Below are 22,981 nucleotides of genomic sequence, written 5' to 3' on the forward strand. Positions count from 1 at the left end.
CTGCCTGTCAAAGGCAAAACACAAGTGTTTGGGGAGAAACACAAGTGTTTGGTGCAAAACCAGACACTAAACGGTCAAGTTCGGAGATCCTGAGGCAAAGCGCGCGAGCCGAGACCTCCGAGAACTCCAAACGAACACAAACATGGATAATCACCGAGTGTTCAAACGGTGACGTCCAAGTCTTGAGGACGGTCAAAAATGGGGTGTCTACAGTTGCCCCTCTTTGACAGAGCTCGAAAGTCATAACAATGACGGGAGTGAATGTCAAAGCCCAGAGACGACCCATTTTTGACAAGGCCGAAGACTCAGACAAACATGCAAAACAAATAAGATATGCGCCCGAAGGCAGGGGCAAAATGCAAGACAATGCACGGAGCCGAGCATAACTTATGATCATGCAAAGACAGCTGTAATGAAGCAAACATGCGACAGTTTTAAGCTAGCATACACCAAACTACACTACAATGCAGAAAGGATGTAAGAGAATTATGCAATTCTCAATACGTCTCACTCGGGAGATACAATACCTGTGCGGCTCGTCTGGTTGCACCAGCCTCAAATGAACCGTACATACAATATCGTGCCTGAAAAGAAAACAAACTTAACAGGTACAATATTGTTAGCAACATGCATGACAATGCAAGAATGGATGCAAAACGATATGCAATATATACAAAACAATGTATAAACAATGCAATGAAGATGCAATGTAATTGAAACAATGCAAACTAAATGCAAAGCAATCGAATCATGATCCAATCACGAGTGGTTCGGAACCACACCTATGTCAAATAGATTGATGGAGGTAACAAGTCTGTCTACCACAGAACGGTCAACGGAACTGTGAGCATTGTAGACAGACACAAGAACAAGTATTGGGTGGAATGACATAAGTGGGGAAACGACCCGCTGGGGAAATGACAATGATCCTAATGCCGGATGCAAAAATTACACTACAATGTAATAATAATAAAAAAGAATATGGCACACAGGCCAAACCAAATCTTGCCTAGGAAAGGCATGTACACATACAAGCCATGTCTAACACAGAAAAGGTGCCGCAACCCTCAACCAACATACCAGCGTCGAATTGGCGCGATACACATGCAGAACTGTGTTTTACGTGAAAAGTAAGGGCACATACCAGACCAAACTCAACATGGAAAGGCGCAAGCCATAGGCGGAAGGCGATGCAATGAATGCATGCAATCTACAATGCAATGGATATGGCACGCAGGCCAAACCAAATCTTGCCTAGGAAAGGCATGTACACATACAAGCCATGTCTAACACAGAAAAGGTGCCGCAACCCTCAACCAACATACCAGCGTGGAATTGGCGCGATACACATGCAGAACTGTGTTTTACGTGAAAAGTAAGGGCACATACCAGACCAAGCTCAACATGGAAAGGCGCAAGCCATAGATGGAAGGTGATGCAATGAATGCATGCAATCTGCAATGCAATATATACAAATATGCAATGGAATGGATGAATATTTACAAAATGCATGACAATGCAGTATGATGCGATCTACGGGGAAAACGCAATGAATGCAAGCTACAATGGGAATGCATGACAATGCACTATGATGCAATGACTATGATTGCAACTTTCCCTATCTTACCAACAGGGTGATATACTAGGTTGGTTCAGCATCCAGAACTGAGGCGTAGACATGCCGCCTCAACCTATGGGGCTTCCATACAGATTTCAAGCTGGGGGTAAACCCCTGGGTATTTAAACCAAACTTTAGTCTCGGAACTCCCGAACCTTTGCGTTCTAGGCATAAGCCGTTCGAACTCTAGTTTCCACCGTCCCAGTTGGTCTTCTAGGAACTCATCGCAAACATAGGCAGGTGGCTTTACCAGACCACCGAAAAGTCGTTCGGGCATGACAAACACCGAAGGAGTTACACCTTCAGAGGATTTAAGGTCTCCTAGACCAGGGATACCTGCGCGGTTCGTCTGGTCGCTCCAGCCTCAAATGAACCGTACATACAATATCGTGCCTGAAAAGAAAACAAATTTAACAGGTACAATGTTGTTAGCAATACGCATGACAATGCAAATGAACTGCACACATCAATGTGCCGAAGGTTTTGCACCTCCCAAGGATTTAAGGTCTCCTAGACCGCGCGTGTTTAAGGTCTCGCCAGACCAGCGCGCGTGTTTAAGGTCTCGCCAGACCGAGGCGATGTGCGGAACAATGCAAGAATGAGGCACGCATGCCGATGCAAATGAAGTATGATGCAAGATGATACAAATGAGACACGTGTGCCCCATAAGATGCAAAAATGATGCAAGTGTGACACGCATGCCACACGGAAATGCAAAATTTTGAAAATTGGACTTATACGCTACGCGAAGCCGGTTTATATTCAAAACAATGCAATGTACTAACAAGTACAAGTAAGGCGCGTAAAATAACACGAGAGGATACATGCAAGATGCAAGTGAGGTGCACAAAACAGTGCGACGCGCAAAACAGCGCGAACAATTTTGAAATGCACAAAACAGTACGATGCGCAGTACAGCGCGAACAATTTTGAAATGCACAAAACAGTGCGATGCGCAGAACAGCGCGAACGACTTTGAAATGCACAAAACAGTGCGATGCGCAAAACAGCGCGAACGATTTTGAAATGCACAAAACAGTGCGATGCGCAGAACAGCGCGAACAACTTTGAAATGCACAAAACAGTGCGACGATTTGAAATGCACAAAACAGTGTGCCGGTTTGAAATGCACAAAACAGTGCGATTGAAATGCAATGCACAAAACAGTGCGATGCGCAAAACAGCGCGAACGATTTTGAAATGCACAAAACAGTGCGATGCGCAGAACAGCGCGAACAACTTTGAAATGCACAAAACAGTGCGATCGATTGCATGCTCTATGCAAATAACGACACGCATGCCAATGTAAATGAGGCGCGCATGCCGATGAAAATAAGGCACGCGTACCGATGCAAAATAATACAAATGAAATAAATGAGACACGCGTGCCTCATGAGATGCAAAATGATGCAAGTGTAGCACGCATGCCACACGAAATGTAAGACGATGCTAAGTGTGACACGCATGCCACACGAAATGTAAATGGACTAAAATGCGCAACAACGCACGTATTCCGGAATGCATGACAATGCAAGATGATAATGCAATGACAATGCAAGAGAGATGTGCATGACAATGCAAAGGGTGCTTGTTGCAACGCATGTAGCACGTGCATGACAATGCGAATGCGAGGCGCATGACGGCGCGATGTAATGTACCGAAGTAGCATGATGAACGCGTGCAACACACATGGGGCAACTTTTGAATTTAAAAGGATACAAAAAGGATACACCTTGTATGAATTTGAGTGCCACGCACTGGAGACACGGCCAGCGGTCAAAACGGAGGCCGGTTGAGTGTCGGAGATGCACTTTCTTGTACTTTCTTGAGCTATGAAGACCACAAACTATTCATATGGCCTAAACAAGGCTGTGGGAACCCCACCGGCCGAGAGGGGAGGCCACCGGCTGGCCACCGGCATCAAAATAATTCCATCGGCACAAAAAAGTGCCGGCCGGCACAAAACAATGCCGACCGGCAAACAGTTGTTGATTCGGGGCAGTTTTGACTTTTCACCTCGGGTGTTTTAAAATAGGGCTTGAAACCCTATTTCTTCACTTCTCTCACGCCGAAATCCCTTGCTCTCTCTCTCTAGAGCTTTTCCCTCTCATTTTTCGTCCGTTTCTTCGCGTTCTACGCCCGTTTCGTCGTCGGATTCGCGATTCTCTTCGCGTTTCGGACATTTTCAGCCGATCACATTCTCGTTTCGGTGCCTCGTTTGGCGTTCTCGCCTTTTCGGGGTTTGTTCCCCTCACTTTCCTCTTCATTCCTGTGCCTTTTCACATTCCGGCCTTCCCGGTCATTTCCGACCCTCTCGGGAGTTGACTCTTCAGTTGACTCTTCGTATTCCGGCTCGGTTTTCCTTTTTTTCGGCCATTTTCACACCATCCTCTATATGGCGGACGACATTCCGCGTGGCGGGACTCCCCCGGACCACGAGATGGATCCCGAGGTCGAGCTTCTACCGTTGAGCCAGCGCCCGTTCGACCCGGCGACCTACCGACCGGCGGTCCATGTTCTGCCCCCCGACGGTCTGCGTCAGTTCCGGAGCTTCGAGAGGTACACGGCGCCTGAGCTACTACTACGCGAGCCTACCTCCCATCTGTCATTCAGCACGTCTGAGGTAACTCTTCATCTCCTGCTTTACTTTTCGCAATGTAGGATACAAAAACTGTCGTAGTTAGTTGTACTCTTTAACTGCTTGGATCTGATACACCATAGACCGTAGTTGACTGTAAACATACATACAACTGATATCTGCTTGAGATTGGCACATGCACACACACTGCACTAATCCCGAATCACTCAAACACACGGCACACACTGTCTTTCACTGTAAGCACACCGGCACCCAGTATTTGTCTAAACCTGTTGAATTTGCGCACACGCTATATCCGTTCTGGAACACCCAAACATGCTGACACATCACACGTATTATTCCACCGTAAACACACTGGCACTCGGTATTTATCAAAATCTGAACAACTTGCACACATGCTTCACCTGTATGCTTTTCAAAACTGCATTTTGAATGTTGTCTTTGCAAATGTTATTTTCTGTTTACAGGAGGGTTCCCATACCATTCGCGGGTATGGGAATACTGGTGCACGGGAGTGGTATGATGAGCTCCCTGATGCGGTCCAGCGCATCGTGGATCGGGCGGGCTTCGGCACCTTCTGCCGAGGGCTCTCCAGGTTGTCCACCTGCAGACCTCTCCTCGCCGCTTTGGCGGAGAGGTGGTGGGACACCACCGATTCGTTTCACTTTTCTGCTGCAGGGGACATGACAATGACCCCTTATGACTTCTCGATGCTCACAGGCATCGGGGTAGGGGGTGATCCGATCCCCTTCGACACCGACATGGATGAGTGGACCGCCGCCCAGGTCCATCTGTTGGGGGAGGCGCCACCACTAGCTCGTCCAGGTTTTGTGCGGTACTCCTGGTTCGAGGTCCAGTTTCGGGTCCAGCCCGCGTTGGAGGAGGAGGCGCAGATGACCCAGGAGGACGTGGAGAGGTATGCTCGCGGCTTCCTCATGTTCCTGTTCGGGACTACTATCTTCGCCGACCGGGCGAACACCGTGCCTCTCTGTCTTCTCAGTGCACTGGTGGACGTTCGGGACATCCTGCATTATGACTGGGGTGGCGCTGCTCTGGCCACCCTCTATGGGTACATGAGCTCGGCTTCTCGCGGCAGCGGCCAGCTACTCGGAGGCTACTGGCGAGCTTGGGAGGTACATTTCTTCTCCGCTTTTCATTTCTGTTCTATCTTCTCTGTACTCTGTACACTGCACACACTGTAGTCTGCTTTATACTTGCTGTATACTGTACACATGGCACACACATTCATTCTGCTTTACACTGACTGTACACTGCTCACACTGTACACTGCACACTACACTGCACAACACACGGCTCTGCCATTTCTGCTTTATTCTGCATATTCTGCTTTATCTGATAGTCATACTGACATCTGTTTTGCAGTTGTGGGTCTACGCCTACTTCCCTAGGCTTGCGCCCGTACCAGTCGCGGAGCCTCCTCCGGCTGTCCCGTTCTCGAGTCGCTTCGACGGGAGATGCACCCGGCGACCACGGGAGACATTCGGCTTCTTCCGCCGATACTTTGACACCATCACCCCGGCCGAGGTATGTTTTACTTTCAGTTTATTTAAGCTTCGGTTTTCCACTGCATACTTCAATAACAGTAGATAACAAACTGTCTGTCACTTTCAGATCACTTGGCGGCCGTGGGCTTCCTTGCCGGCGGCGATGCGGGGTCGGTTCCCTGGTGCTGAGGAGACCTCGCGTTTCCGGATCTTGCTAGAGGGCCCGGTCTGTCGGGCTTGGTACCTAGGGGAGCGTTTTCTACGCCAGACCCGCGGGTTACCTGAGCAGATAGTCCCGGCTCACCCTCCTGCGGAGATGAGGGAGACCGAGGGACTCACCCGTGAGCAGCTGGATGACTACTCCATCGACTGGGAGGAGACCGGCTTCCGAGGCACCGGCGACTATGGGGAGTATGTGCGGACATACTTGATGCGACCGCTGAGTGGCCGTCGAGCAGAGGGGGCCAGGCCTGTGGCATCAGCGGCTGGAGCCAGAGCGGGAGTTGGATCTTCGAGGAGGGCCCGCGTCCGTGGCAGGGGTGGAGTGCAGGGGGGACGGGGAGTTGGATGGCCTGCCCTGCCTGCCGTGCTGACTTTCCAGGGGCAGGGTGGGACGACTTATCAGCTTCCCTTCGCCCCTCCACCGGCTAGTCACGAGTTCATCAACGTCCCCGACCTACCTCCGGTATGTATTACTGCATTTCTGTACAGTCATTCCATTTCAGCTTGATATTCCACAGAATATTGATGTATTTGATACTTTTGCAGGCTTCTTCTGAGTACACCCGTCAGTCGTTGGCGATGAATGCCTCGATGATGGGGATGCTTCAGCGGACATTCGATCTCCTAGCCCTCTACAGCATACCGGTATGTTCTTCTGACACTGGCCTCAAACCATTCATACACTGCTTTGCATAATCTGATTCATGGCACCACACCTGATACACTGATCTCACAGCATCTGATACACTACATACACTGCATTCTGCACTGTTAAACTGCTCACGACATCTACACACTGTACTCATACACTGTATTCTGCACCTTTAAACTGTTCACACTATACTGATGCATTTCCCTTTTTACGTACTTTTCAGCCTCCTTTCCAGATTCCCATGGCAGGAGGTGCCCCAGCTGGACCTTCCGTTCCTGCTCGGGGGAGAGATGAGGGGGGCAGGATATTTCCCTGCACCAGGGGAGGGCGTACTCACGTCGGGAGTAGCTCGCGAGCTCCAGTCCCGGACGATGACAATGACGAGGAGTCAGAGGCGGAGGCAGAGGCGGAGTCCGAGTCATCGGAGGAGGAGACCGGAGGCGGTTCTAGCTCTGGCTCTGACGATGATGCTGATGATGCTCCTGGACCCTCGTCCAGGAAGAGGACCAGGACAGACTGATGGCCCCTGGAGCGCTTGTCATGGATACAGATTTTGCTATTTTTCTTCTTTCTTGTACTTTTCCTCTTTTCTTTGGTAGTTAGATTACCTTGTACTGCCGCAGACAGATTTTGTTTCCACAAAACTTTGTACTTAAAAGATTATGAAATGAACAGATTTTTGTTGCTTAAAAAGTGTTACATTTACATATCTTGTATATTGCATCGCATCCCATCATGTTACATCTCAATGTAAATGGAATTGATCGGTTGTCTGAAAATTGAACACTTGCACTGTAATAATTAGATAACGAAACAGCTAACAGCAAAATAAACCCACTGCCTGATTCCGGACACACAGCCCTTACTCTGTTGGGGATTAATCTGCATACAGCCCATAGCACAGCATTCGGTTCATTCTGCACACAGCAAACTCTGAACAAACGGCCCAATCTGACAAGACGGAGCTCAAAGACGAAACCGATTGGAACTGAATCATGCTCCAATGTGGAGAATGGCACAGCACTCTGAGTGTAAACGATTTTTGAAATCAAATGAGGGTTTTTCAAACCGGGGTATCGAGTCTACAGCTGAACACAGCGAGGAGGACTCAACAAAGGTACACGACCTAAACACAACAAGATACGTTCGGGAGAAACCTAAAGCAAAGGTTAAGACTGACAAATCAAAAAGACACGACACACGGACGCGTTAACGAAGATGGGGGACCTCGGACCACGAGGAGCCAGTTCAATCTGGGTATTGTTTCCCACCCTTTCTAATTTGTGATTCTCACATCACTCGACTCTCAAGCTCGGATTTTTCTCTCAAAACCCTTTTCCTCGCTTTTCTCTCAACTCACACCTCTCTATTCTTCATTCTCTCATTTTTCATCCCTCCCCGGGGTGATTTGATGGATAAATGGAAAGGTGCGGGTTCATGCTCAACACCGTTAGCTCACGGCTATTTCTTCTGGCGGGTAGAGCGCTCTTCTGGCAAGTACGTTGATGACGGGGGAAAGACAGAACGCCTGACTCAACTGTGCCCCTAGTTCATCATTTTAACCATTCTTTTCGTTTTGGTTTTCTACTAAAACAAGTTTGATCCAAATGAGAGTCGGATTAACGTACTTGTTCGATTTTTGATTTGAAAACCATGCAAGTCAGGCTGTAAGCACTGAAAATTTTCCTTTTTGGGTCCAAGACAATGGTCCAGTTTTGGAAAATGGAATAGTTTTCGAGAAAATAGTCAACCTCAGTAAAAATTTTCAAAAACTATTTTTCAAACAGTCAATGCTCAACGGGCATGGAACTTACTCTTTGAGATGCGCAACCTCAGATCGGAGGCAATTGAAAATTGCCCCTGGTTTGAAGGGGGCGGGAGGCAACGGAAAGTTGCCCCTAGTTTGAATGGCGGCTCACGGCTCATGGCAACGGAAAGTTGCCCCTTGTTTGGATGATGCCGCAGCAGTCCGCAAACAGTCTTTATTGGCGGTGGTCGAGCTCTTGGACACAGAGACGACGAAGACGATCACAACAAATATATGGACACAGTCACCTTAGAAGGTGTTGGCAACTGGACCTTCGGATGAAATCGAAACCATTGCATGGACTGAGACGCTATGAAGGCGTTGGGGGCTGGACTTCATGATGAAGTTGCCTACGTATCCCAAACATGGGAATCAAGCCTTACGTAGTTCCGGTTGAGGTCCACTCGGGTATTTTAACCTTCACTTTTCTTAGGCTCTCACTTTTGCCAAGGCGCCCAATGCGGGTTTTCGACCTTGCGAGCTTCTTTCTATTTTCTTTTGTTCATTTCTTTTTCTTCTTTTTTTGCTTTTTTTTCATTGTTGTATTTTTTGCTTCTTTTTTTTGTCTTTTTCTCTTGCTCTAACTTTTGCCTGGGCCGCCCTTCCGGGTTTTCGGCCCAGCGAGCCTCTCAAGGGTAAAAGTGTAGCAAATCCAAGCCAAATGGTTCTTGAAATTGAAGCCTCTCTGTGTCTAGGAGAATGGCTGTTGCAATGATTTGTGGAGAATCGATCCTGGTTACTCCACGAGCTTCTTCCGGCGAGATCTACTCTTTCCGATTCGGCTTTGGTGCCTCTTGCTTGAGGGCTGCTTCAAAACTGGCCACACGGGCCTTCTATGACGATCGGCCGTTTAGATGTTCTGAACGGGTCCAAGGTTCGGAGCGGGTGAGTTGAATCTTGAGGCCGAGAGCGATCCTAGGCTGCGCAATCTCAAGAGCGGTTCCACACAGGTCTTCACAAGGCCGCGTAAAATATTTGTTTTTGAAAGTTTTTAAGAAAGCGACGAATTGCTCGCGCCGAAGATAGTGTGGAACCAATCTGGATCAAGCCAGGGTCCTTCCCAGTACTCACGCCGACAAGCATGGTTTCATTCATTAAAAGGCTTAGCATACTTCTCTTTCTCTCAAATGATCAAAACTTTGCAAAACCCGAGGAATTCCTTCCTCTTCGTTTTTATCACCGCAGTGTTCAAAAGAGGTTTTTTGAAAAACTTAGGTTAATACAATGAGTTTGGCACGCAGGAGAGCATGCGAGATGTACTGTCAGCCCGATCGGATTCTCTGGCACTTATGCCGAAAGCAATCATGAAGTTTGAGATAGCAACAGCTGTTTCAATCGGCTCTGTTGGTGCAACTGGCCCCTTGGCAGAAACAGACTCAAAACAAAAACAGACTATAATTACAAAACAAAATGGTGTTCAGGACGACAACCCCAGAATCACCTGGTATTATATACAACGGGAACTGACTCGATACAACCAGGCAGACCCTTAAGCAAAAAAGACTGACTCAAGACAAAGAGACAGACTCAAAAACGAAAGACTGACTCGACATCCAAGCCAGGATTTACAAAACTCGGTCTCACCGAAGCTCAAAAATGCGTGCCAGACGCTTCAAAAACATACCAAATGTTGCCCGCAGGCGGTTCGCTTTACATACTCGCAGTATCTGAGCCCTCGAAATCCAGCAACTGGGTGGTAACGGGCTTGCCTGAGGTGGGTGGTAGGATAACCTTGTTATCGATCAAATCCTGCACTTCATGACGAAGACGGGAACATCCATCGGTACTGTGACCGGACTGTTGATGGTACGCGCAGTACAAGGTAGCATCATGAGTGGCGGGAAGATTCTTCGGGAGTGGCCGGGGCTCCAAAGGCTTAAGATGCCCATTCTTCGCCAATATTAGCAATGCCCTAGACAAAGGCATGTGGAGGTCGTGAAAGACCCTGCGCCCTCGGGGCAGGTACTTTGCAGTTTGAGGATTCTTGCCAGATGCGCTAGCGAAAGGATCGGCTGGCGCTGCCTTGGCTTTTTGGACCTTTCCCGGTGCAGGGTTGGGAATGACAGGAATTGTCTGGGCATGACGGGGCCCATCCCGGTTTTCTGCCTGGCTTGAACTGCCTTTGATTGGAGCGGGGAAAGCATCTTCTACAGCTTTGATCACTATTGCAGATGTTTGTTGCTTGTTCATCCCTCTGGCTTTCAGAGCCTGGACTGCCCACAGCAGCTGTTCGATGGGGTCGGCGTCTGCCTTCATCTTGTCTTTTCCTCCGGTCTCAGCCGGGTCAAGGGTTTGGGTTGCTACTTCAGAGCGAAACCCGGTTGTTGTTGACATGTCGTGGCTGTAGCTGGAAGCCACCTCTGGCTGACTGAGCTCTATCACAATCCGCCCCAGCAGCGGGGGCTCCTGCGGTATGAAATTTCCGGCATACGGTACCGCTGGGGGCGAAGCTGACATCCCATAGGCGAGATCCGCCATGGACCTTTGGAGGTCACCTATCATTCCCATCAACTCAAAAGTAGTAGGCTCGCGAGCCTGATATAACTGGGGAGCCCAACCCGGGTGCACAACAGGCAATCTAGGTGGATGTGACACATCGATGCCGGCTTCACCCTGCGGAGCGGTTCCTTGCTCCAACGCAGTTGTCATAACTACAATTTCTTCTGAATTCTGTGCCGCCATAAATCCTGCCTCGGCAAGGGGAGACACTGACTACTCTGTATCGGCTCTGGATACTCTGAACTGAAAGGAGAAACAAACAGCATTTCAGCCCAAAACTGATCAAACACGGGTGTAGCCAAACAACTGTACCCTACTACTGATCACTGTTCCCAGAAATCACTGTTCCCGAAAACTGAACCCTGATACCCGCAGATAACTGATTCTCATAACTGTCACTAATACCGGTGTTCTCAGGTACAATACTCAAACTTGCAAACTGATCTGTACTTTCCCTGTAGAAATAAATTCTAGGAGCACATAGCAAGTAAGGAGAACCAAAAACACCCCTATGTTGGGGTAGGGTTTCCCTGTCCTATTTTGTCAGGAGCTAGGGTTCCACTATGCACACAGCGGTTTCAAACAACTTAGTATCGGGTAAGCAACCTGTCCTAGTTTGGAATGGTCACTATGGATCCGAATATGCACTAGGTCGAATGGCCAAAAGGGTGCCCCGGTAGACCGGGGTTTGTGTTCCCATGCTGTCAGAGCCCATAGCCGGTCAGCCTTATGGACATGCCTTGACAAGACAAGCCTCCGGCAAACCGTTCAGGAATGGCAGATAGCAAACACTGTGTTCCTAGGCGCACCAATGCAAATGCAATGCAAAGAAACACATAAATGAGATCAAAACAGGATATCATGAGTTCGAGTCAAGTTCTCTAAGTCCCCAGCAGAGTCGCCAGAAACTGTAGACGTCCCCCGAACGCTCCCGGGAGGGTGAGTCCCGTTCTGTTCATTTAGGGTTACTACAGCTCGGACTCTCAATTTTGTCACGGTTCTTAATCTGAACCAAAGAGTCCAAATCTGGCAAATCGTTTGAGAAAACACATTTTTTGAAAAGTAGTGCCAAACATGGACTGCTTTGCCAGATGCAGAGTCGCCACCTAAATATTTTTAAAATGGGGAAATTTAGGAAACCCTGACTCGGTGCCGAAGGCCACATGTCCGTCATCACCGGAGTTTGTCTCGGCTCGGGAGCTTGGGTACGATCGGGGAAGGTCAGCTATGAGCACCCCCTTTCGCCCGGTCCGAAGACCGGCCTCTACTAACCATGATATCCGATTTTGAAAAACGCTATGTGTTCTTATTCCGTTTATTAGCCTAGAATTACTATGTTATGCAAACAAGTATAGACTAGATTGCCTAGTTTGGAAATAAACATTGCATATCCGTTCGGTTTGAAAATGCTTTGGAAATTGCTACTCGCAAGTAGGCTAAAATACGGATTTCAACGAGTTTTTCCAACTCAAACAATCCAACCTTCATCCACAGGCATTCAAAACATTTTAACACATAAGCATCTAGCCACATGTTAAGCATGCTGTCATGGCAACATTCACACTCATGCGACATGCTAAAGCATTAAAATACTTACATAGTACTCCACGCCAAAACAAAGAACTTGTTAGCAAACATGCATGATCCAAGTCCATGTTAAGTGCCTAATGTACCGCATGCAAAAATGCAATCTAGAATAGGCTCGGCTATCTTAAACATGGTATGTGAAAATGCACAACTATCACATATTCAGTTTGGAATTTGAAATACAGATGCAGTTAGCATGATGTACCGAGCCTAATGTATGTGATACAAATGCATGAATGCACGCATGCATAGCATAAGGTATGCTAAATTAAACGTGCCCTAATCTACCATCAAAGCAGGTAAGTAAAAGGGAAGAAAGAAGTGGGGATTGGAAGACATTCACGCACCCACACACACTTATTACAGATTTTCCCTCACTCGGAGGGACCAAATAAATATTACAAATTAATTAACTACGCAAGCTAATTAATATTACAAATTGCCTAATTTAATTAACAAATTAAAATAGACTAAGAAAAGCAGTAAACGCCTCGGGAAACGCGCCGCCATGCATGGGCTGCCTCTGTTTTCTCTCCTTCACTCCTCTGGAGGTTGCCAAAACCTCAGGGATGCTTCCTTGGACAGAGGGGATCACCACCGGCCAAGTGAAATTACCACCGGCAATGTGGTATGGCCATCGGCACAAAATTGAAGCTGTCGGCAAAGAAATTGTTGCCGGCCGGCACCTTACATTGCCGGTCGGCAAAGTATTCCTGCAGAACCTGCAACTCACAGCAACAGAGGGCAAGGCAAAGCATGGCAGCACAATTCAAGGCATGTATGCAACAACCATGTCCCTTATCATTGTAATGACTCAAAGGGGCATGTGCCTCGATTCTCGGACCACCAATCACGCATTTCCATGCATGATAGCCCAAGGAACCAAGTATGCAACTTTGATTTCAAATGCAATGCAAACCAATCAAACAAACAAAGCCCAATTCCTATCACCGAATCAAGGAATGAGGCATGCATGCGAGATGCAATGCAACCTAAGCATGCAAGCTAAGGATGCAACATGGCATGGCAACTAATTTATGCAAGCATACAAGCAAACATAGAGGCATGCAAATGGATGGAAAGATGGTCTTATACATGAATTAGGCAGCTCTAATAAGGCCTAAAACAGTGGCCAAAGTGCTAAAAAGTGAGGGCTAAATGGCATATACACACATATGCACATAAGGACCAACACTTAAGCATAAATCAAGCAACATTCAAGCACACTTGAAAGGGACAAACATGGACAATTAGCATGCAACATAAGCTTTGAAATCATGCTAATACATGGTGCCAAACCAAGCGACAAATCAAGCCAAGCATGCACCAAATGGCCTAAGTGTTCAAAGTAAACCAAAGGAGCATTGGACTACACTAAGCAAGACCAAACATGGCATGCATTAAGCAACCAAAAACAGGTTCATAGCATGTTAAAACAAGGCTAAAGGACTCCTTAGATGGCATCTAAATGGCCCAAATACAAAGGCATACACCATGGCCAAAACATGGAGCATTGCAACACATGCCTTCAAAGCATCAAAGAGACATGCAAGGCAATCAAACAAGCATGGAAATGGGACTGAAATAACATATAAAGTGACCCCAAATCACCAAAACAATGCAAAGATGTCATGCTACACATGCACATACTCAAGGCCAACAAGCCCAAATACAAAGGAGCTATACCAAGCATGCTAAAATCGACCCAAACACTTATGGACAGACCTAAAACATGTCAAGATAAGCACATAATCTTCACAAGATCAAGCCAAAAACATGCTCCAACAAAGGCACACAACCTAAGACATGTTAAGGCATAAAAAGGCATTACAAGGCAACTATGCTAAGCATGCATGGAGTACCAAAACCAACTTAAAATCATGTTATATTATGGATATATAAGCATGAAAAAGAGCCCAAACATGCTCAACACACACTCAAACATAGGCTTCCTTAAGAGGCCAAAACATGCCCTTTTCAAGGACAACAAGGAGAGGGGGTGGCCCTCTCCTTCTTGGGACTTAAAAGCATCATCTTCACCACTGAAATCCCTCAAGATTTCAGTGGTGAAGAGACCTCAACACCAAAATCCCGGAGCTAGCACAAAAGAGCACAAAATGAGGCCTTTCAAGGCCTAAGGGTGGTCAACAACCCTCAAACAACAAAACACTCTTAATAAACAATAAAGAGGGTCTAAAAACAGAACTTTTTTATGTTATACAATAAGCACAAAAACAGCTCTAAGATAGGTATAAAATCAATGCAAAAATGGGAAAAAAAGGGACTAGAAACTCACCCTTGACGACCCCTTTGCAAATGATGCTCCAATGGCCTCCTTTGGCTTTAAACCAGTCAAGAAACTCAAGAACAAGCCCTTAGAACCCTAGTTTCAAGAGGAAGGTGAGACACTAGGTGTTTGTGTGCAATAGTAAGACACAAAGCACCTAGTGAACAAATGACAGGGAAAGAGATATAGAAGATGTATCTAACTCAAACCCTAAAGCTCCAACCCTAACAATGGCTGTCTAAGCTTTCTAAATATCCTAAAAATGTCCAACCTCTTGAGCCAAGAGAGAGACTCTCTCTATATAAGCCTTATGTCTTGTAAAGCTTACAAGACAAGCTACAATAGAGGGAGATCCCTCCATACACGTGTATGGAGGGAAAGTCACTGCAATACAGCTGCCTAAAAATATCTCAAAAAGCAACTGCACAGTAACCGGCCGGCAAAAAATGCCATCTTGGCCAAAAACAGTGCCGACCGGCAACAAACGGTGCCGGCCGGCAAACTATATTGCCGGTGGTAGCAAAAACCAGCCGGTGGCCTCTAGCCACTGCCGGTGGTGGGTGGGGATGGTCTACAAGCCCTACCCTACCTGTCAAAGGCAAAACACAAGTGTTTGGTGCAAAACCAGACACTAAACGGTCAAGTTCGGAGATCCTGAGGCAAAGCGCGCGAGCCGAGACCTCCGGGAACTCCAAACGAACACAAACATGGATAATCACCGAGTGTTCAAACGGTGACGTCCAAGTCTTGAGGACGGTCAAAAATGGGGTGTCTACAGACGCTCGAGCGGGGCGACTGGGTTAAAGCTCCGTGTTTTGACTTTTCAAATCACTTTTTCCATTTCTCTTCTCTCTCTTACTTTTCCAAAAACCCCATTGTTGAGCTTCTTACTCTAGGACTCTACCTTCTCTCTAGGTATTGATCTAGTAGGAGTGATTTACTCACCTTTGGCCTTTACGAAAGAGTTGTTGATCGTCGAGGGCTACCTTTTGATCCGAAAAGTTTGTGGTTTGGAGCACTTCAATTTTCTTCGTCTTCTCAGTTGGGAGTTATATTTGGAGGTAGGGATATCCTACTCCTCTTTATGAGCTTTGTCTTTAAATTTTAGTATTTTGAGATGTTGGGGTTGGTTTAGTAATTTGTGAAAGTTTGGGGGCTTTTGTGTAAATTTACAAGAGTTGGGGTTTTAACTATATCAAACCTAGATGCATGTTTGGCATGGAAAATGTGAAATTAATGTTAAGACATTAATGAAAATGGAACCTAAGGGTTATAATGTAAATTATGGAAAATGCCCTAATTACATTGGTTAATTAATTTGCATAATTAATTATGAGAAATGAGGAATTGATTTGGGAAGTCATGGGATAAAAGGGTGTAGTTGGATTATTTATCACTCACCGAGTTGGAATGTTGATTGTATATCCATTGTTGCATTTATTTTCTGTATAGAAATAACTGCTTTGGGCTATCGGTGGAGGATAGTCTTGATTGTTGTAAACAATGCATGATGATTAGGCAAACTAAACCTAATCGATTGAATGTGTCATAGAGTATGACGGTGGATTTAATACATTAATTTTATGTATTGATTGATTGTGTATAGAACCTTTGTGTTTATATGCATTGTGTTGTGTTGGAGGAGATAGGGGATGTACTCCACGGTTTAGGGGAAGATAGGAGATGGACCTCTAAACCGGATGTTGTTGGGAGGAGATAGGGGATGGACTCCATAGATAGAGCTCATATGCTTAGCTATTAATGTGTTGACAGAGCTCATATGCTTGTCATTGGAAGTGTGATAGTGCTCATATGCATATCTGTGGAAGTGATGATATAGCTTGTATGCTTATCTGTTGGTGTGTGATATAGCTAGTATGCTTATCTATTATGAAAAGGGAAAGTGCTTGATATGAGTTACTGTCTCATATGAGTTGTTTGGCCAGGTTCTGAGCCATGGTTATAAATTGAGAATTGAAAGGAATTGGAAAAATGGATTATAACTTGGACTTGTATGTCATGAAACGATAAAATGTAACAAGAGAAAGTATCGGTGTTGACCATCTATCAATTGCTAATCTTTTAGTCATTGTTCATATTTGGTTTAGTATATTTCTACTGGGCTGTGGCTCACCCTATATGGGAATATCATTTTCAGGTTCAGGTAGCATGCCACCTCCAAGGACGTAGCTTGGGAGGCTAGAGGCAGGCGGACTTTCGTCATTTTATTTCTTTGATGTATTACATGTATATTCAAGCCAAGGGCTTAATGTGTAAATGAGTCAGCACTCTTTTGTTGTAACCAAGTGTTAACTTGGAAAGCTGTAAGCCCGTAAGGCATTTGCTTTTGTTGTTAACATGTAATACTTTTTTAAGAAACTACTCTGATGAATAGAAGAATGTTTATCTTTATTACCAATTCATGTCTATATTAATGGGTTTAATGTTATTATTTTGAGGGCGTTACATATATGACATGATATGTACACTTCGATGTAGCAATTTCAAAAAATTAAGACCACACGAGAGGGACACAACACATAAATATAGATTTTTACATATATAAAAGAATAATAACAATTTCTTCAATTTTTACATCGCAAATACATTTATATTCTATTATATCAAAATATTAAGAAAATATTTTTCACATTCTATATATTGAAAAAGAAGTGTGCACAAGAAGTACTAACATCTACATTACAAGGCTATACTCATAAATAAAATGAAAATTTTAGGCTTTAGAAATCCCGAATTACACACCTAAAGGAGAAGGGATTAAATAAAATATATTAAAAAAGGTATATTCTGAATTTAATCATTGGCTTTCAAGTTGTTTTCTTCAAAATTGCAAATGTGTTCCATGTATGTGTAAGTGATGGACACACATCTCCTCCAAGTGCCCGCAGTGTGTTGCATGCAAAAGAAAATTTGAAAGATAATAGGACACATTACGTAGAAATGTCTCCGCTTTTTGGTTCTCTTTTATCCTTACATTTCCTAGATCTCATCATTTTCCTAAACCATGCAATCAATCATCTCTTTTGCATGTTATCCAACCATCTTAATTTGTTTTCTCTCACTCTCCAATGAATTGTACTTGCACAATCTTAAGAAAACACTAATTCCTAATTTTATCCTTTATTGCCTTCCCATACATCAATCTAAAGATCTCAGTTTCTACCATGCTCGCCCTATGTGATCATTGATTACACAACATTCTCTCCAATAGAAAATGGTTCTTTCCTAAAAATTAAATTTTAATTGCAGTTGTATACCTTGAATACACAATACAACTGAATCCCTTCTCCAATTAGACCTTCTCTTAACCTTAATTCTATGGTACACATCTCTTCAATCTCTCCATTTATATGAATAATCAAGCCTAGACAACAAAACTTAATATTTGTTCACCATTGTCTTCACTGCTACCCCACTTGTATTACTCATTTTGCTAGAGGTTATATTGACCAACAAATAATTTTAGCAGCAATAATTTGACTAGTACGGATATGTCCTAGAGTAATATGAATATAATCTTCTATTGTTTTTTTGAATGGAATTTGGTGCATATCTATTGTTGCCTTCTCTTTGGATTGACTGCAAGTCAAATTATCAAATATACACTACACTATGTTAATTAGGAGCATTTATATGATGTTAACAATGGACATGATTCTCCAAGACTTGATCCTTTTGCAAAACATCACACCTACATGAAGGGTCATGTCATTTATCAAATTGCCTCAAAACCTATGACGCAGAGTTATCAGCTTCAATTAGAGCCCAAATATATATATATATATATATACTATACTTCACACCATCAAAAAGAATCACTGCAATTTTATGAAAGATTAAAAAATAAAAATTCCAGACTTTCAGTTATTCATGTGTATTAAGCTAAAGAAGACAACAACAATAACCTGTAGTAGCTTTAATACAAGAACTAGTAAGTGCATACCAGATTCAGAGTTCTTTATGTAGTATCAATATTGGTATAGAAATTGAACATGGAGAAAAGAGAGTAATATGTTGCATGCACACGCATGGAGAGAGGTGTAACCATGTGTTTCAATCAAGCATGTGCCATCCAGTTTTTATCATTAAGATTTAATAGTTTGAGTAAATATGCATTTTTGTATAGTTGTAGATATCACAAATTATTCCAAAATGAAAGCATCAGTAGTAATTCCATAATATAAGTTCCATCACCCCCAAACTCAGATTTACACCATTAATTGGCATAGAATGACTATGTGACTAACCAAACTTAATAAACAACTACCCAACATGCGCTTTATCAAATGATAAATAAATAATCATCATATTTTGCACATAATTGTCCTTAGTAGTGATTTATTATTATTTGAATGACAGCATCTGGATTCATTTCTCTAAAACAGATAAATTCATGTAAAACCCCTAACTGGTCATTACGACACCATTAAAAATCATATAAAATTTACTACTAAATCCACTTAAAAAGACATTTTAAACCTCAACAAATGCAATTTCACAGCTTTGGTTGCCGCACCAGTTATGCTAAGCCCGTTACACCTCAAAACCGCATCAATGCCACCATTATTTGAAACCTTGGTACATATGTACACAAAAATAACTATAGTAGAATCTAATCAATTTGAAGCTATGAATCAAATATAAAATTGAAATGTGACTCATTAATATCTATAAACAAAAAAACACAGATCTGGAGTAAGAATATTGAAGCAATTCGATCCAATTTGCCAATAAATGCAACCAAAGCACATACAAAAGATTGCCATATACAATGTAAAAAACAAAATTAAAGCATTACCCAATACCGAAGAGAGAGACTCAGTCAGGGTTTCAGAGGGCACACACCCTGAGCTAATCTGCTTGGCGTCCTTGATCTGCACCGTTTAAGGATCTTAGCGTGAATCGAGGTCGGAAACACTGATCGCTAGGGCAAGTTGTACCTGAAACTCCTCTTCAAAGAAATTGAAATCAACCGAATTCTCCGCCGACTCAACCGCTCTGATTCTCATCAATGCCGATTCCAACGAAGCCAAAGAAGAAGACGACGGCGGCATCACTTCCGCCGTCTGCGGCGGCGACGGGTGGTGGTTGTCGTTGTTGCAGCCACCGCCGATGTGAAGCTTTCGCAACAGATGCTTCATCTTAGGCATCGCCGATCGAGTCGCATCCAGATACAGGGCACAACACGGCTCCTCTCTCTCTCTCTCTCTCTCTACTGGTTTAACGTGCACACCTTCGTTGTCGTTGTCAAGTTTCGATCACTGGGAATTAATTCAATTTACTACTCAACGCTTCACTCCAATTGACTGTATAGTCTGGGAAAGGGACAAAATAAAAATCAAAGCTATTTATAATTTAAGAAATTGAGAGAGAGAGAGAGAGAGAGAGAGAGAGAGAGATACAAAGCAAAAAGGGAACAAATCTATAGGGGCAGAGTGAAGCACCGACCGTCTCGCACGGCAGCAGCAAACGGCACAAACCCGGTGATCAAGAGTGAAATCATGAGGAAGAGAGAACTACGAATTGTGAGAGAAGGGTGTGCAAGAGTGAAATCCTAGAGAGTGATGAGGGGAGATTTGATGACGGAGGGAAAAAAAAAAAAAAAAGGAGGGGAGGGGTGGAATTTTGCGAGGGAAATTGCCATTGCCTCACCAAAGGCAGATCACACTTAAAAAAATATATATATCCGAAACAATTTTTAGATTTGTTTTTTTTGAAAAAATTAAAATTAATTTGAGAGTAATAAAAATCAAAAATATATTTTTAAAATTTTAAAAATTATTTATGACCTAAAAGATAAAATTATACAAAAATAATAAGTATTTTTTAATTTTTCACCCAATTTTTTTTTTAATTTTTTAGAAAAAAAATTTGAAACTAGTTTATGAAAATAAAACTAAACATATTGAAATTGATAATCTAACCACTTTTCTAAATTATCTCAAATTAACCATCTCAACTTAAAGAGTGTGTTTGGGCTTGAAGGGTTCATTTTTGTGATCTAATTCAACGATCACATTAATTTTACAATTCAATAACTAGAATATTTAAAATTCTTTCAAAAGTTATAATAAAAACACAAATCACTAGATCACCTTGTTTCACTAGCAAACTTTTACCGACGAATAGTGTTATCGTCGCTAAATGTTTAACTCTTTGCCCACGCCAATTTGTCATCGCCAAAAGTAAACACACTAATAGCAACGCTCATTGTGTTGCTAAAACATAAGCCTCGTAGGTAAAAGTTTTGAAATTTTGGCCCCAACGAAAAAATTTGGCGCTAAAATACTATTATGCCTTTTTAGCGACGGCAACAAATTGCGTCGGTAAAGGTATACTTTTACCAACGAAATTGATCACTGTGTCGCCAAAAATATACTTTTGGCGATGAAAATTTGACGTCGTCGCCAAAAGTAGTCGCCAAAAATGTAATTTCTTGTAGTGATCGTTGCTTTCAAGGACTCCTTACAGGAAGAACACCATGAAGAAGAGATGGATAACTCTGATTTCAGATACACAAGAGAGATCGATTCGGTCTTACAGAGATTGAAACCCTTCCCTCTCTACGTTCCCTTTCCAAATTAGAACCAATTAGAAGCCAAAGAGATTCTTGGGGGAAAAAGCGTATAAGAGAATTTATTTTGCCGCTTTTTTTTTTTTTTTTTTTGAAGAAAATTTATATTTTCGCACTTATTTTTTTTTATCTTATTATTAACGACTTAGATTATGCGTAATAAAAAGTTTAATATTTTTAACGGTTGACTTTTTGTGCGTCGTGAAAACTTTAATATTTTTAACGACTGACTTTTTGTGCGCTGTGAAAAGTGTAATATTTTTTACGGTTATCATATGTGCGTCGTGTGTAATTGATGTATTAACGGCACGCCATATACACGTCGTACAAACTTTTATTATTAATTGGAAAAAAAATCATAAAAAAAATATTAATTGGAAAAAAATTAATTGAAAAAATAATTTTGTTAGAAAAATTTGTAAATTTTTGTTTAAAAACCAACGAAAACTCATTTTTTGAATTTACATTTTTTTTCTCAAGGTTACAAACTAAGACAATCATTTATAAACTAAAAAAATTATCAAACAAACTTTTATGACAGTTTTTTAAATTTTTGTAAATATAAATTGAAAACTGAAAACAAAATGATTACCAAACAGGTCTCAAATGGTAAAAATATCGTAAAATTAACAAATAATTAAATAAGTTACCAACGTAAAAAATGACTTATCAAAAGATTCTTAGGCTATGTATGGTTTGATTTTTAGATTTTTTTTAAATTAAAAATTAATTTGGTTAAGAAATAAGAAATAAAAAAATTATTTTTTAAACAAAATGAAAATAATTTTTTTATTTTTTTATTTCTAACCAAATTAATTTTTAATTTTTTAAAAAAATTTCGAAAAATCAAACCATACATATAAACCGAGTTGTCCATGAGAGCCTAGTAGTTTGGTGCCGTGATGGCCAGTAACCCGAGGTTACCGAAGGCCGTCTTACAAAAATCACACACAATCAGAGTATGAAATATGGGGCTTACAAGAGCGGAAGCAAAATATACATATAAACCGAGTTGTCCATGAGAGCCGTGCATAAGTCCAATGGAATGTCATACATCAACATCTTTACAAGTCTTACAATTTTAGATACAATAAAATGGAACACAAAATACATCCTGACCAAAAGGCTTCTCAAGCCGACATATGCCAAAACAAACAAAGAAAACATAAGCCGAGAAGCATAATCTTCAAGACGATGCAAAACGCAAATCCAAAACATGTCGGCAAAGCATCCAAAACACATCGGCAATCACGTCTAGGCCTCAATGCCTTCTTGTTCATCACCTACATATATATAGAGAGGGTGAGCTTGGATACTCAGTGAATGATATCAGAAATAAAGGTTTTGCATGATTGATATCCAAGATTTCTTTCAAAACAATACATAGCATACTTTTCGATCAAGAGGGAAATCAAGTTCATTTGCCGGCTTTCAAGTTCCTTGGATGTTAATAGCACCTACTTATTTCCAGGGGTGATGACATATCAAGACAAGAGTTTCAAGACAAGCTGTGCTGCGAAAGTTTAGAGTCCTCTAGCACTAAGGACTGTCAAGACAAGCTGTGCTGCGAAAGTTTAGAGTCCTCTAGCACTAAGGACTGTCAAGACAAG

The 22,981-nt window shown here is 42.9% G+C and overlaps 1 long non-coding RNA gene across 1 annotated transcript in view; it reads right to left on the minus strand.

Annotated features, from left to right (window-relative positions):
- The window catches only part of LOC114262124 (uncharacterized), a 39,317-nt gene extending 18,920 nt beyond the window's left edge, over nt 1–20,397 (minus strand). The window contains exons 1-2 of the long non-coding RNA XR_014346098.1: nt 20,246–20,397; nt 19,596–20,112 (exon numbers count right to left, since the gene is read on the minus strand). This is a non-coding gene — a long non-coding RNA (uncharacterized LOC114262124). The remainder of the gene's footprint in view (nt 1–19,595; nt 20,113–20,245) is intronic.
- Between the last annotated feature and the right edge of the window lie 2,584 nt (nt 20,398–22,981).

This window comes from Camellia sinensis, chromosome 1 (genome assembly GCF_055761805.1).
Source record: "Camellia sinensis isolate YWXY chromosome 1, ASM5576180v1, whole genome shotgun sequence".
Lineage (NCBI taxonomy): Eukaryota > Viridiplantae > Streptophyta > Magnoliopsida > Ericales > Theaceae > Camellia > Camellia sinensis.